Source organism: Puntigrus tetrazona, chromosome 4 (assembly GCF_018831695.1).
Source record: "Puntigrus tetrazona isolate hp1 chromosome 4, ASM1883169v1, whole genome shotgun sequence".
NCBI classification, from domain to species: domain Eukaryota; kingdom Metazoa; phylum Chordata; class Actinopteri; order Cypriniformes; family Cyprinidae; genus Puntigrus; species Puntigrus tetrazona.
The window spans coordinates 8,196,379-8,212,905 of record NC_056702.1 but is presented as its reverse complement, the minus strand read 5'-3'; the positions used below and the strand labels follow the sequence as shown (position 1 = coordinate 8,212,905).

The 16,527-nt window shown below is 36.3% G+C and overlaps 1 long non-coding RNA gene across 1 annotated transcript in view; it reads left to right on the top strand.

Annotated features, from left to right (window-relative positions):
* Nucleotides 1–12,628, top strand: part of LOC122342531 — a 46,232-nt gene extending 33,604 nt beyond the window's left edge. Inside the window, exon 4 of the long non-coding RNA XR_006250589.1 lies at nt 10,918–12,628. This is a non-coding gene — a long non-coding RNA (uncharacterized LOC122342531). The remainder of the gene's footprint in view (nt 1–10,917) is intronic.
* Nucleotides 12,629–16,527: the final 3,899 nt, after the last annotated feature.

Genomic DNA, 16,527 nt, shown 5'->3' with positions numbered 1-16,527 from the left:
GGGCTGCTTGCTCTGCCTCTCCCTGCCCTGCTATGAAGTGGAAAGAAGGGCAGAGGAAGCTAATGAGGTGTGCTACATAGCAAACATCTGCTCACCCAATGCATCACAGTAATTTAATGCCACGGCCGTTCATTCAAACGACATTTGCTCAGCGCGTCTTGGTCTGATCATATGGAAGATGTAAGATTCTGGAGTTGAAGGTGTGCCTTTTAAGGTGAAATGTGTTGTTTAGTCGATGGCAACATACTTTCTCTCCGTGCTTAATTGGCTCAACCCGAAAGACTTCAACAATCAGGTTTTTGGAAGTAGAAATCAATCCATTTTCTGCAGGAAAACTGATTTTGAACAACTTATTAACTGTTAAATGCTGAGCCATGAGCTGTGGCTTTTGTTCAGGCAATCAGCCCTCATTATTTCAAATGGGTTTTTAAATAATCATGTTGAATAGAGAAATTTCTTGTGGAAAGCTATGATTACTTGTGATTCTGCGTCAAAGTCTTAACCAATCAGAGAATTGCTACAAGCAAGTTGTGTACAAGTACATTAAAAAGCACCTGCCCGCTCCGGTGAAAGGACTAGTTCAACCAAACAAAAAAACTGCATCAAATTATAACCTCTGTCTGTTAAAGAGTTTTTTGATAGGAACTGATTTGAAAATTAGCATTACATTACTTGCTCACCAAAAAAATCCTCTGCATTAAATGGGTGCCGTCAGAAACAAATCCATCATTAAGGTTTTTTAATGTGATAACCATCGTTTCTGGCTAAAATTTGAGTAATTCTCAAATTACCTACATATTTGTATGCAATGAACTTAAAATAGTTGGTGTCAAACAATTAAGCACGATTAATCCATCCAATTTTTTTTTTTTTTTACATAGTATATGTGAGATCGGTCTGTATATTTATGTATAATTACACATACGTGTATGTATATATATTAATGGAAAACGTATTACTCTTATATAAGAAATTATAAGATTATGTATAATATAAATTCTAAATATATACATGAAAATATTTTCAAAATGTGTCTTTATATATACATAATAAATGGTACACATTTACAAAAACTTTTGTTTTGGATGCAATTAATCACGATTAATCGTTTGACAGCACTAAAAATATCACATCTATTGTTCATGGGGGTTTATAATAAATAGAACAAAAAACTGATTGATAAATAAAAATACTGTTTGGCTCTTGAAAAAAACTTTAGTACGTGAAAAATAAATGGAAGAAGTACTTCAGCTGAGTTTGGGCACAACTAAGGAAATTTAAAAATGATCCCATTTGTCACTCATAATGTGTTATCACATTTTAATACTTGGCTACCAAGGAGACAACGCTATCCGTGAAGAGCTCGAGATGAAATCTGAAACATTTGATTCAGAAAACAAAGAATAGTTGAAGAAACAGCCATAGAGGCACTCACTTCCACAGCGAAGCACTCGTAGTGTTTGAAGAAGAAGCTGAATTCTTTCCCAAAGAGCCATAAACTAGAGATAAAGCCCTGGTGCAACAGAATGATGAAAAGTGAACGGATACGACAGCTTATTTGGAGCAAGAGATGGAGAGGAGGAGATAGAAATAGATTGGGTGACAGAAAGGGGAAGAGAGGTAGAGAACCAGGGAGAGACGGAGGAGTAAATTGCAGTATGACTGGGGGAAAGAGCCCCACTCCCCTGACTCCTACACGAGCTGAATTGTGTCTGTAGGAGGTAATTAACGTATCACAGGAGAGCGAGACCGTCCTCTCTCTAACACACAGACTGAGGGGGTCTGAGGAGCCCCAATGTGTCATCAGCTTAATGAAGACGTCCCCGAGGCCTCGTGCCCTAGACACTAACCAACACTCACTTGCCAAGATGCCTCCATCTACGGCAGCACTCATTGATCCAATTCAATAAGTATAACTAGTAGGCTGTTGTCGACATGGATTGCTACTTGGTCTTCAGAAGGAGGTGGTGTTGAGGGGAGGGACATCCTCATTCTAGGAAGTGCTTAATTGGAGAAAATAAATTGGACACGCCCCTGAGTACAGGATGAGCCAAACTCTTTTAACTCGGGAGGATTCTGATCCTCAATGCCAAAAAAATTTTTTTTCCCTACTAGGAAGTCAATGGCTGGTTGCTATTCTTTTGTGTTCTCATACAGGTTTGGAGAAACTTGAGGATGAGTCAGTTTCGTTTTTAGGTAATCTGTTTCTTTAACTGAGCTAAAAGGACCTTTTCTACTGATTTTTTTTTTTTTTTTTTTGACTTTTAGTTAAGCATTGCTATACGTTTAACAATTCTTACAGTCAAATCAGATCAACGTGTTATTTTGAGTACATTTTTCAGGAGACGCCACACGTCTGATTTAAGAGACAAAGCTTCCCGGGTCTTTGTGCGTTGATTATAGTGTCGTGTAGAGAGGAAATTAACTTGTTTTGTTGCTGAGGGGTTGCAGAGCTTCTCTACGGAGCTGCTAATTTGAAACAATGTTTTGCAAAAAGTAAATCCTGGCATTTACTTGTCAAAAGATTTATGTACATTTAAAAATGTATTCATTAATGACTAATTCTCTTCCATTTAGGACTTATTCTTACAGCTGTGATTTTATGCAGTTCAACAATTTGGGGTCTATGACTGTATTTTGTGATTAAAAAAATGCAGTAAAAAAAGAAATGGCAACATTGTAAAATATTATTATGACTCAAAATAACTCTTATCTGTTTTAATTAGTGCTTTTAAATGATTTATCACAAATAAATAAAAGTTTTTGTTGACATAATATATGTGTGTCTGTGTATATTTATTATGTATAAATACACACATGCATGTATATATTTGAGCAACAATTTTACATGTTGTAAATTAAATATACAACATGTATATAGATATAATTTGACAGCATTTATTTTAAATAGTAATTATTAAATGTAACTTTATACATGCCTTTACTGCCGCTTTTGTCTAAACGTAACATTAAATACTTACTTACTAAATACTTAAAAAAAGAAATTTCTCTTTTTATTGTTCTCAGAGGCAGCTTCCACTTTTTTTTTTTTTTAATACTTCTTCAATACTAGAGTCCAGCTTAATTCATCCGAAGGGAACATCAGTGTGTGAACACTCTGTCCAACTCTACAGCACAAATGTGATTTAATTACTCCCCGAAAGAGTGTGTGTGTGTGTGTGTGTGTGTGTGTGTGTGTGTGTGTGTTTTCTGTAACTGCTCAAGCAGAGGTAAAAGATTCACATTCACACACTTGACAGAGCATCCACAGTGCTTTAGTCATGCCGTGTGAAGCTGTGTGTGTGTGTGTGTGTGTGTGTGTGTGTGCTGTGAAGCTTTGAGTCTTATACTTCACGAGAGTCTCTTCTGCTATAGGCCTAAACATCTGATTCACACAATCACAAATATACCAAGCTGCTAATGAGCTCAGATGCACACTGCGTGTTTGTGTAGATTGTGATTACCCTGATGCGAGTGGGAAGATGTGAGATTACTCCTTCGTCTCTGTCTTAAATAAGCTAAATTTGCCCTCTCTTTCCCCCCAGCGATAACACTGGCTTCATTATATAATTAACACTGTTGACGCTTACACCAGCTCACAACCCTCTGAACCCACATCAACTACACTTTCCAATAAAGACTCAAATGTACATTGTCCTACATGTGTAAAGTGAGGTCGTGCCTTTTGCCCGAGTCCATCGGAAAGTTGGACTGGTTTTATGTGTCTGCTGTTAATCTGTGTTTATCTCCTTCCTCTTCAAGGTAACTGAGTACTTATCACTTATTTCAAGTGTATGTTTTGCAAAATACGGCTCTGTTTTCCAGGTATCCGAGTGATTGACGCTGGGGTCAGGCAGTTTAGAGTGAATGGGGAATGATGGGATTGTGGAGAGCAGTCACAGATATCTGACTCTGCATTTTCAGTGGCTGATGATAGCAGCTTAAAGGCTTATACTGTAATAAGAAGGCCTTGAGGTTGGTTAATCATGCTTTGATTTGGACTTTGATATTTGTTGCAGAGTGTGTGTGTGTGTGTGTGTGTGTGTGTGTGTGTGTGTGTGTGTGTGTGTGTTTCTGATTAGGTCATTTCTGTGTGTGTGTGTGTGTGTGTGTGTGTGTGTGTGTGTATATATATATCTATATATATATATATATTCAGAAGTGTGGTTGTTAAGATTTATTAAGATAAATATTGTTAAGATATTTTAGAAAATAGCCTTTTTCACCAAGTCTGCATATATTTATTGAAATATATGTTGCAACGTTAGTAGTGTAAAGATATGTTTACAATGTAAAATTTGTACCTTTTTTCAGGATATTTTCATCCATCCTGAATGGATAAACAGTTGAGTGTGTGTATACATACAGTTATATGATATATATTTTTAAATGCAGATTTCTAAGCAAGATTAAGTACAACAAAGGCAATTTAAGAAGCTAATAAAAGAATTGTACATCAGAATGGCAGTCTTCCCATCTATTTCTGTCAGCTCTACATCATTTCAGTTCATCTGTAGGGATTCATTTTATGTAGGTGAATGAATGTGTGTGTGTGTGTGTGTGTGTGTGTGTGAGAGACATTTGAGGCACCTCTGATCGCATATGAGGGTCCCGTGGGATCGATTGCTGCTTTATTTTAGCACTGTGCTGCTTCAGTGAAATGTGTAAAACGCCCCTGATTTGCAGTGCTTTATTTCATACAGAATTCTGCACATGCATGCATAATGGAAGATTATTCTCAGAACTGATTCCCTACATATTTCAGACGCACAGGCTTAAAAATAGCACCAGTGTCTTTCTGTGTGTATTCAGCATTGCGCTCTCTCACTTTTGATTCCTCCTCTGTCACGTCCCCCTTTCTCGTAACACTTCTGACTTGACAATGTTTGAAAAGCTTGAAAAAAAAAAAGAGGAAAGATGGGTCAGTCTATAAAATGGTGATGTTTCGTTTTAAAGTAATTTTAGGTACAAGATTTGAAACATCTTATTAGACGTAGAACATAATGAGTTTGTCTAGCTATTGCTGGATTTTGTCATTACCAGACTTTATAATGCTGCAATATGATTATCATCAGAATTTTATTTTTTTTTACTGCACAAAATCATTGTAACAGGGGTGTCAATAAACAACTTGCCAAAATAAGTTCTTAAAAAGAAAATGCCAGCTTGTCATTCGATTTTTTTTTACTAATATCATAGTAACAGTGCTTAAGTAAAACACACACACACACACACACACACATATATATATATATATATATATATATATATATATATATATATATATATATATATATAATAAAAAGTGTCTCTGTTATCCCAGTAAAGAAATATATTAACATGTGAATCACTGAAGCATATGAAAGGGACCCAGAAGTCACAGAATCTCTCACTTTAAAGGCTTTCAGGATTATTGGAGTGTCTCTATCTCTCTCCTCCTCAGCTTCACAGCCCTTTTAGTGTTCCAGACAGATAACATGCCTTAGGACTGCTTTACTACAAGCTGTATGAAGAGCCATCAAGGCTACTTAGTTCACATTATTGTACTCAACGGCAACGGATGTGACTCACTGAACAGTTTAATACTTTTTGTTTGATTTTCAGATGGAGCTTGCGTCATGTGACGTATTTCAGGCTTTTCTTTCTTTTTTTTTTGCTCTTTTATTTGCAACATGCGTGATGTGAAGTAATAACCTATTTTTGCAAAATAGGGCTTCTTTTTGCTTTTAAAGGACAGGAGAATAGAGGGAAAGCTAGGCAAAGGAAAATGCAGCTTTTAAAAAAAAGGAAATTGCTTAGACCACGTGAAAGCAGGTGGAAAACTGTAATGTTAACAAACAGGCCACGATATGAAGAAAATAATAAATGAAGATTTTAGTTCGTGTGCGTAGATGATTATGTATTTATCTGTATTTGTGATTTCAGAATGGCGGGTCTCATGTGTTTATCTACCTGTTTCGTTCATGAATGTAAGATTGATGGCCAGATGTGATGATACTCATAAAACTGACGTCACGTGACATTTGAGTTGGGATCATGAGCATATATAGGTTATAGATAGCTTACCAACATTGAAAAACGATCCTTGAAAAGAAGAGGACTGTTTAAAGAATTTAAGGTGCTGCAGACCTGTGGAAAAATCTTTCTCTTTATTTTAGAATTTTTTTCAGAATAAATCCATATATGACTGTAAAATAAAAAAAAGAAAAGAAATTATATATATATGTATATATATATATATATATATTTTATATATATATATAATTTCCATCAAATACAATTTGTAATCAACATAATTAAATATTTGTGACCCTGGACTACTAACCAGTCATATGGGTCTATTTTTTAAAATTGAGATTTATTCATCATCTGAATAAATAAGATTTCCATTGATGTATGGTTTGTTAGGATAGGACAATATACTAAATCTAAATATTGAGAAAAAAACGACTGTAAAGTTGTCCAGATGAAGTTCTTAGCAATGCATATTACTAATTTAAATTAAGTTTTGATACATTTATGGTACGAATTTTACAAAAACATTTGGCATAAAAAAATCTATAATTTGAACCCATACTATTTTAGGTGATGGCTGTTTGTTAATGAATTATTAATTCTCATTACTGCAATGCAACTTACTGTCATTCTCATTTGTCAGTACTATGTGAATATAATAGACTTCTGAAGAATCATATGACACTGAAGACTAGAGTAATGATGCTGAGAATTCAGCTTCGTATCACAGGAATAAATTACATTTACAAAAACATTTAAATAAAAAATGCTTCTTCCAAACTGAAATAATAATTCTGTTTTATCACAAAAATGAATTCAGCCATGGTGAAAATAAGAAACTGCATAAAGAAAATATTTACAACACTTTTGAAGCAGGAATCAGTTGTTAGATCAGTTGTTAGACATGGCTTTATTTGGTGTTGTGTTTGCATGTTAAGGTAGTGAAATGAGCCGCACACATCAGCCTCTTCAGACGAGCTAATAGCTCGGTGTGGGTTCACCACTTCCCTCGTCAACATCTACAGCTCTGTAATTAAATAAAAATAGTTTTCCAGGCATTTACAGCAATATTTATTCTCCCAGTGATTTTTACCGGTGTATCCGGCAAACGGCATCGCTTTCACCAAATATGTAACATCATTAGGACTTTTTCAGTGTGATCTATTGTTGCTTGCCGTGTCTCTCATTGTCTGTGTGTGTGTGTGTGTGTGTGTGAGTGAGCCCATCACTGTGCCTCAACATCTGTCCCTGTATATTGCTGATAAGAAGCGCCCTCCTCAGCCAAGTGAGGGAGAAACCATGGCAACGGTCCAGCCTGGTGTTGACATCATGGTGCGTTAAATATAACGTTTTGCCACACAACCAGTCATTCAGCCATTTTAGTCAGTCTGCTTTTCTATAAATACGCACTTTTCTCCTCCCAACTGTAGCTCAGGCTGTTCAGGCTGGATGGGGAGAGAAAAAGAATAGAAAAAGAATAGTGTGTGTGTGTGTGTGTGTTCATGAGACAGCCATTGCAAATTTGCAAGGACACTCATGTTTCACACAAGAACATTTATGTTTCTATTTCAAACCCTGTTATAAAACAGACTGCAATGCTTGTGAGGTTTAAACGCTCACTTATTACCAAGGCCAGATGTGTGTAGTGTTCGCTGTATCTCGAACTATTAAGTTCACCGTCGTCAATATACACCCGATAAACGAATGAGGGGTGTTTAAAAGAGAGACGGAAGGGTGAAAATGATAGGCAGAGGGCGAACACCAGAGAGACAGAGGCGTAACAGATCAAAATAATGGTCCGTTCTGACAGCACTTTGTTTTAATGGGGTTCAGCTGGGGAGGTTTAGAAGTGGTTACGTTCAAACAGCAGCAGAATACGGCTGTCGGTTCCGTTTTAGAACTCTAAATACGTTCCGTTCACACACACATCAGTTTTAAACTAGAGTGACAACCGCTTTCTGTGACATCACAAACCGAACTGATTCATTGTTGACTTTAGCGTTTACTTTAGTTACTATGGTTACAGCAGCTGGTTGATACAGTCATTTGGGGTCATAATTGACTGGCCTGTTGACTGTTCAAGTAGGATTTGCATTCGACTCTTTCATCCGAATTTAATTCTCATTCCAATTCATTGTTTCCTCAAGTGCTCCAAAGCCTCCACAGATAAAGCAATATTAAAAATGGAAAGTGCATAAGTTTAATTTCTCCCACACGGTAGAATTTAAAACGTCAAATGTTGAATTTATGGGTCGACGTTTATGATGCATGTTTAACTGTATCTTCTATTATTGCTACAACTTGCAAAGTAAATTGTGCTCGCTTATCTCCTTAGTTACTTCACTAGTGTTTTCAAACAGATTCTGACAGATAAAAGTTGTCTGGAAAATGTGATGCCTTTATAATCAGTGTTTTTATTGAGCTGCTATCTGAGGTATTAGTTGCCTTGGAACAGATATACATAATGTATTTTCCACTGATTACTGCTGCAGTCATCCTTTTTTTTAGTTAAATTTAATCTCGACATTTCAAATATTAAAGCCGTATTTACTTGTCCTTAGTTCAGTCTCATGTAAAATGCGTAACTTTTTTTTTTTTCTTTTTCCCACCCTCACCTGCTCTCTGCCCGCTGAATTGAGTGAGATTCTAAACAAATTTACAAATCTTTAGGAAAGATGAGATAAAGTGCTCACTGAGCTGCCATCTGTGCACTAGGAAGGAAAAATCAATTTCTCATTCACCATTTTAGTCTTGTTTTCCAGTGAAAAATATCTAAATATCCTTAAAGCAAGGTGAATGTACTTCATTTTAATTTACTACAATTTAACTTGATGTGATAACCAATTTGATTAGCTTAAATCCTTTTTATTTTTTAATAAAACTTTACTTTTTAATTTGTTGGCAGATTTGTTTTAAGTTAAGTTTAACATTTGCAAATATTATTTACTATTAATCAATAGTTCATTTTATATATAACCTTTATTTATATATATATATATATATATATATATATATATATATATATATATATATATATGTATATATATATATATATATATATATATATATATATATATAATTTTATTTAATTACTTTTCTTTTTATTTATTCGTAGTGTAGCATTCTTTGATGCTTTGATGTAACATATATATATATATATATATATATATATATATATATATATATATATATATATATACTTAATACCATACAAAATCATTGTGAATATAAAGAGTACATTTAGCATGTGACTTAAAGGTTTTTTCTTTATTTTTTATCACTAATTCATTAATTGATGTAGCAGAAACTGATAGAAAGTTTAATATCTTAATTACTCAAAGAATTAAGGTATAATATGCTTATGAAGAACTTTTTTATTGTGTAATTGTTTCATGTGACAGTCAATTGATTGTAGATTGCAACCTTGTGGAACTTTGTAACTAGTGTTCTGTTTATCATCTGATCTCTCCCTGCTGTGACTAATTATTACCATTGATCATTGAGCCTGCTGATAAGATGGCCTGAAAGCATAATAGAGGTGAGCTGGCAACAAGGCTAGCGACACTGTGTGTACTTGTGTGTGTGATCCGTGACTAACACACAGGTGTGTACTTCTATTCAGAAGCGGCACTGCACTGGAAAGCAAGGTCTTATTTGCAAGACAAAAAAGATAGTTTGCTGTGCTGTTACACACACACACACACACACACATGCACAATAAGCGCAGGATGAGTCAGACTGGCATTCTACATTTTACTTCGCTTTTATTTCGCCATTATTGATACTGAAGGTTTAGAAACCGTATACATGAAGTGTCTCTCAGTGGAATGTCAAGAAATTTGTCTTGTCACAATGATAAAAGACCCCAAATACAGTATGTCAGGCAGGGCCAGAGGTCACAGTGTGAGTGTGTGTGTGCGTGTGTGTGTGTGTGTGTGGCACGCTGTGTGACAGTAGAGCAGGGGAGAATAATGCTTGCTTTATTTAGCTCCCACTGACTTTCTGCCAAACCCACAACAGCATGGAGGTGAATACGTACAAACACATGTGCACACACACACACACACACACACACCACACACACTATTAAATACCTTCCAGCACTTCATTAGTGCTGTGTAAACATTTCATACATGCATTCATCCCTTCACTTGAAGTGTTGTTGTCTGTTATTGTTTGATCACAGTTTTTTTAACATGCAACTCTGTCTGTGTTTGTGGAGCAGACAGGTTTTTTTTTTTATAACATTTTCACTTTTTGTTTATAATGTGGGTTAGTGGAGGTCAGGGTGATACAACTGTTCTGATATCATAATCATGATCATATTTCAAAATTGGTTTGACGTGATATTTATTTATTCACTTACTTTGTAGAAGCCCATGCGAAACAAAAATAGAAAAGAAAGAAAGAAAATACTATATATTTTTTGTTTTTTTTGGATATTAAAACATTTGGTCAGGTTCTAAATAACATAGTGATTTCTTAAATAATAAATCACAATATTTGTAATAAATACATATAATGAAATAAATTATGCCCTAAAAATATATTTATTATGTATGTGTGGTATAAGCATATTTGTTTTTTTTCCATTAAATTTAAATATCTTAAAAAAGGTACAAAACATTTTGCAAAAATATGTGAAACCAAAATGATAAGAAACATAACATTTCCTGTTACCTGTAAAGATAAAAAAAAAAACTGACATAAGATTTATTCTTTTCTTTTGAAACATGCTAAAATGAATTTAAGGATAAAAAATAAAAAAATATATAAAAAATAGATTTTCATTTGTGCTTAAAAAAAGATTAAATTAATGTGATTTTTCTTTTCTTATCTTATTTGTCATTGATCCATCATGTAGAAACTGACGGAGGGTTTCCTCTCTTTTGTCTTACACAGCATTAACACCTTATTCCTGCGAAACCTCCAATGACCAACAAAGCTCTAGTGATATTGCTCAAAAGGTCAGGTTAGTGCTTTTCTATGTCTTCAGCCATTTCATATCTCTACTTCTAGATCCCTTTTTCCTCCTGTTGAACTAGTAAATGTGTGAATGTAAGCGTTCCTTTTTTTCAAAGAAAAAAGGCTCAGCCGGCCGTAGCTGGGCACCATTTATAACCACCTCTCCAATCACTGTGGGGTTTCACAGACTGGCAGAACTGTTAATAAAAGCCTGTCAGACTGAACCTTTCAGCCCTCAGAGACACCAAGGCTGGACTCTGATAAGAAGAAAGAGAAAAATTCCCTTTTATAGACGCAGAGGAGCAAAGTGGCTTAGGTTGGAGGGTTTCAGGAAACCTACGATATAAAGAGCAAAGAATATCAGCTTGTTGGAGATTTTATTTCAAAGAATTCCGAACTGGAATGTCCGAGTATTTATGGAATTCCCAGGGCTCTTGAAAAGTGACCCTTCGCATTACTGCTAGTGAAGGGGATCCCCAAAAAGGTGAAAGCCTTACACAACTCATGTGACTCAAGTCTGATTTACAAGCAGGACGAGTTCTTTTAATATCTTCAAGGACTATGACGGAGGTCTTGGAAAGCGGTTTTGGATCAAGGCTTGACATTTCCGCTATAGGGTATCCCCCCAACTTCCATTCCCACCTCCCTTTTGGCCTGTCTGAGATCACGTGATCACAAGACCGTGCGCACGTGCGTGTTTGTGTTTATGTTATGTGCCAAGAATCTGGTTTGCCAGGGTCACCTCCATATAAGGTAAGTGCTTAGCTCAGCACAGGCGAATTCCTCTCGTTATTTAGCGCCAAGAATGCTGCTGTTCATCCGTCACCGAGCCCGTGACAGTTGCTGTAAATTAGCTCGCGCTCTGTAAAGGTCGGTTCTCCGTTCTGACACATGCCGAACTCTTTATGTGACTCAGCCTGAACACTCATTCAGTAATGAGAGCGGCTAGGGATCCGGCGGCCCAGTGTTTGTGTTTGGGAAGCTTCTGCGCTGAAGAGTTTGGAGGGAAATCTCCCTAAAGGCCGGCGGGAATTCCCCCTATGTTTCCACAGCTGTCTGCCGCACCACCTGGGGCTCTGCATCAGAGCTGGGCAGCTCCCAACAGCTGCCTATCCGTCGTTCACGGTCCCTCACAGTCCTTTGGACAACTTGATACCAAACATTCTTTGGGGTTGCTGTACGTACACATCACGCTGCTTTAGACAGTCGCAGCAGTCTGAGAGTCCTCAAACGAGCTCGAGGTTTTCGTATGTATTGTAGTTTGGATGTCATGTGTACGTGCGTGTTTGGTGGCTTCTAAAAAGCATTTGGATTCTGAACCTGCACTTCAAAAAAAAAGAAAAGAAAAGAAAATCAACACTGTACTTTAGACCGCCATTTATGTTCTTTTGTTAAAAGTATTTTTGTCCTTTTTAAATTTGCAATCTAAGTTTAATCCAGTTATATAATGGCTCAGAAAAGTGAAATCAGTTTCCTAGAACAAAAATTCACAAATCCATGGAAATGTCAATGACAAATTAAGTTAATACTTGCTTTTCAGGCACAATTTGAATAGAATTTTCCATTTTATGTATGTGATCTTGGACCACAAAACCAGTCACTGGGGTATATTTATAACAATAGCCAAAAATATATTGTATGGGTCAAAATTATAAATTTTTCTTTAATGCCAAAAATCATTAGAATATTAAATAAAGATCATGTTCCATGAAAATATTTAATAAATATCCCACTGTAAATATATCACAACGCAATTTTTGATTAGTAATTGAATATATTTATGCATAAATGTATCCATCAAAATATTTACAAAATACATACTGCATATGTGCATATATATATATATATATATATATATATATATATATATATATATATATATATATATATATATATATATATATTCTGCAGTTATGTGGACAAAATATACTATATAAAATATACTTTGTGAATTTCAAACAGTTTTTATTAGTATAATCTGCATCTTCTGGAAACTGCCTAAATGTTGTAAATGTGATATGGGTGTGTTCATGTATAATGCATTACAATTATTGTACATATCATCTATTGCTGTAATTTCCTTTTCTTTTTATAGGTATTTGTAGTAATTTAGAGCTGTATGTGTTCGATATAGGTATGTGTATGCTGAAAAAAATGTAAATAAAAATGTATATTTAAGTGTATGCATAGCTGTATAAGTAAGGCCATGGGAATAATGCTCTGCCAGTCTCAGTAAATCATCAGGCATGGGCGTTTGGGGTACTTTTTGATGATGCCGACATTTGCGGACCGACTGGTGTGGAAGTTCCTATCCCAGTGCAGTATAGTGCATGTGATTCACTCTGTCAGATGCATCTAGCATTAACCTTGTGACACAATCACCAATCAGTGATCCACCCTTTGAGGTTATGGAAAATTGTAGATCTTGTGACTAGCTACCTGTTTGTGTATGTGGGTGTCCTTTGTGACTTTGGACCTGATATGTGTTGTCTGTCCAAGCAGCAGTATAAGGCTGAATTTTCTATGTCATGCCTAAAATGTCTGTTTTCCTCAATCTCTGTGCAAGTAAAGCCTGAATAATGTTTTTTAAAGGGACACTTCAGCCAAAAATGTGAATTCTGTAAATTGCTGGCCCTTACATCATTCCAAACCTATATTGTTTTCTGTCTCCCATCAGCCACAGAAGAGTACAATGAAAGTGCAAATAAAAAGGGGCTGTAAAGCTACATAACAATAACAGTTTTGTATGCATTGGAACACTTGGAGTTTAGCACTTTTATGATGATTTTCATCATTTTTGGAGCTTTACATCCTTTTAGGTACGTCATTCGCTTTCATTGTATGGAAAATGGCAGCATGAACATTCTGCTCTTTTTGTCCCTTTGAAGAAAGAGAGTTCAAGCAGGTTTGGAACAAGATGAATCATTTTAAGTAGAATTTTCCCCCGACTCCGACGGTCTCTCTCTTCATGCTTTGCGGTTTGTCTGGTCAAAAGAAAAGGAGCTGAAAGTTCCAAAGTGGAAGGAAAAACAGAGATATAATATGATTACATCAACAAACTTGTTTACACTCCAGTCACTCTCCCTATCAATAACTTGAGTCAACACACACACACAAGCACACACACACAGCCACTATGTTTACTAATGTAAGCGTACACACACACACACACACACACACAGAAGGTGCTGTCTGTCTGGAACGACTCCACATCTGTGGCAGGAGCACATGATATTTATGAAATGGGAGTCATTATGAGGGCCAAACATCCATTAGAGCTGTAAGAGCCGCTGCGAAAGTGGACGAGGGCTCATAAAATCGAGATCAACTGAGGATTTAGCCCCGGATAATAAACAGGTCTTGTTCAGGGAAATGAGTTGCTGAAATTGAAGCTCATCTTCTGAGGTTATTTTGTTATTTTCCTTTATGGGTGTGTATGTGTTGGTTCAACAGTCTGCAGTGACACGCAAACACATGCGCAAGCGCTTTACACTCGGGCTAAATCTATCCTAACCAAAGACTCGTGCCTCATGGGATGAAAAGGGGAAGCCAGAACAATCAGCCTCTGATGAGTGGGGGGCTTTTGGAGGGAGTTTACAGTAAAACGGCCCTCTGTGCCACCAGTGTGCCCACCTGCCCCTTTGCCCCTTTGGGAAAGAAAGCAAAGATAAGCCTGTAAATAATAGCTGTTTGAAGCAAGGGAGGGCTTGGGCTCGGGTCATTATCTGGACAACTGTGACTAAGGGTTATTCTGCTGATCTGAGTGCATGTGGATTGTACCATCTGGGGCAGAAAAAAAGGGGTGTGGTGATACAGACTGCTCTAGACATACAGTCATTTCCGCTCTTTTTCATGTTATTTCTACTCCTTTTATCTGTCAAAGGGCAGAAAAAATCCCCCTTGTGCGTCACACTATGAGCAAATCATGAAAAAAGCCTTTGGGAATGTTTTAAGTTGGAAAAGGTTCGCTTACAATAAGTATTGAATAATATATTTATAAGACATTGCCTTTAAGTTACAGCTTTCTGCTATATATATAATATTGGTTGCAGAATTGTGTTTTTTTCAATAACATTAAATCGCTGCAAGATGATTCAGTGCAGCACTATACAAAAACCAAATCACTTGTCAGCCAATATTATTAAATGTAGTATATCTTATAGGACTAAACCATTGTATTTTTATGGAGTATCTGTAAAATATATATGGTGTGGAAATGGCTTATTTTTTATTCATGAACCCCACAGGATGTTGAATTGAATGACAGGAAGATAAATGTACTGAATTGCTCCATATACATACTCTATTTCTATAAATTAGATTTAATACCGGAAAACAATCGAACGGACAGATTTTGCTATAAATTGTTCTTTATATTGTTTTCAGTTACTTAAACTGCCTTCAGATTAAATCTATTTAATATAATGAGATATTTAATATAAATTTCTGTTTGTGGCATTTTAAAACATTCATATAATACCTGAAAACTGATGTTTCTAGAAACATCCCATACGTTTTTACATATATGATAGCATGTTTGTAAGTAATTCGTACAGAAAAAATAAATGCAGTATTATACACCTATAGCAGTTTTTACATTCGTTTGGCTTTCATTCTTTTTTTAATTCTAATTTCATTCAGTAACACTTTACTTTAAGGTGTTCATGTTACACGTTACATGTACTTGCTATTATAATAACAATATATTATGCATCATTTTATGCAAATTCCAAACCCTAATCCTAAGTGTGAATTAGTGTTATTAATGTACCTAAATAAAGTGTAACCAGTCAATGCAAAATATTAGAAATGTACTAAGAATTTAAATAATACTCTCAATTCGGATCTAACTGGCAGACAGCCCTGCGCGTATGCAGTGACATATGACACAATTACCACAACATATGTTGCTGGAAAATATACTCTCGCACACTGTCCTGGGATGATGTATGTATTGTGTGATTACAGAATCCTGCTGAATAATTAACAGGGCAGTGGCCAGGTCACTCGACAGTAGATGGAACTAGAGATCAGACTGTTTCTTCGGAAACAGTGCAAGCGAAGGCTAGTCGCCTCCAGTATGACGTTGGTGACCCACCGACTGCTGCCCTAACCCAGCGGTTTAACCGGCCCGCTAATTACTGTGGCATTCGGGTTCACCGTTGTTATCACATCCCTGCGACCATTAGCCCGCGGGGACATGTCTGAAATGACTTCTTTCATTTCATCATGTCGCTCACTTCTCCTTGACCTCCTCCGTTACGCGGCCTCTCCTCCGTCAGGCCCCCGCCTCCTCCTCTGGAGGAGCGATGAATAATACATCAGGCTTTACATCACCGTTTGTAAGGCGACAATGTTAGCATGTCAAGGCGCGGCATTCGATCCGCTCTTCCAATGACAAGATGGAATATGTTGGCCGGTGTTGGTTTTCAGCAGGCACGGCTGAAATATTGATGAGGGCTGAGGCAGTTTTTCCACTGTGGTTAAGCTAGTCACCAGCCACTTCACCCTTTCCCCATCACTTGATACGGCCTGCCCGATCCTAGG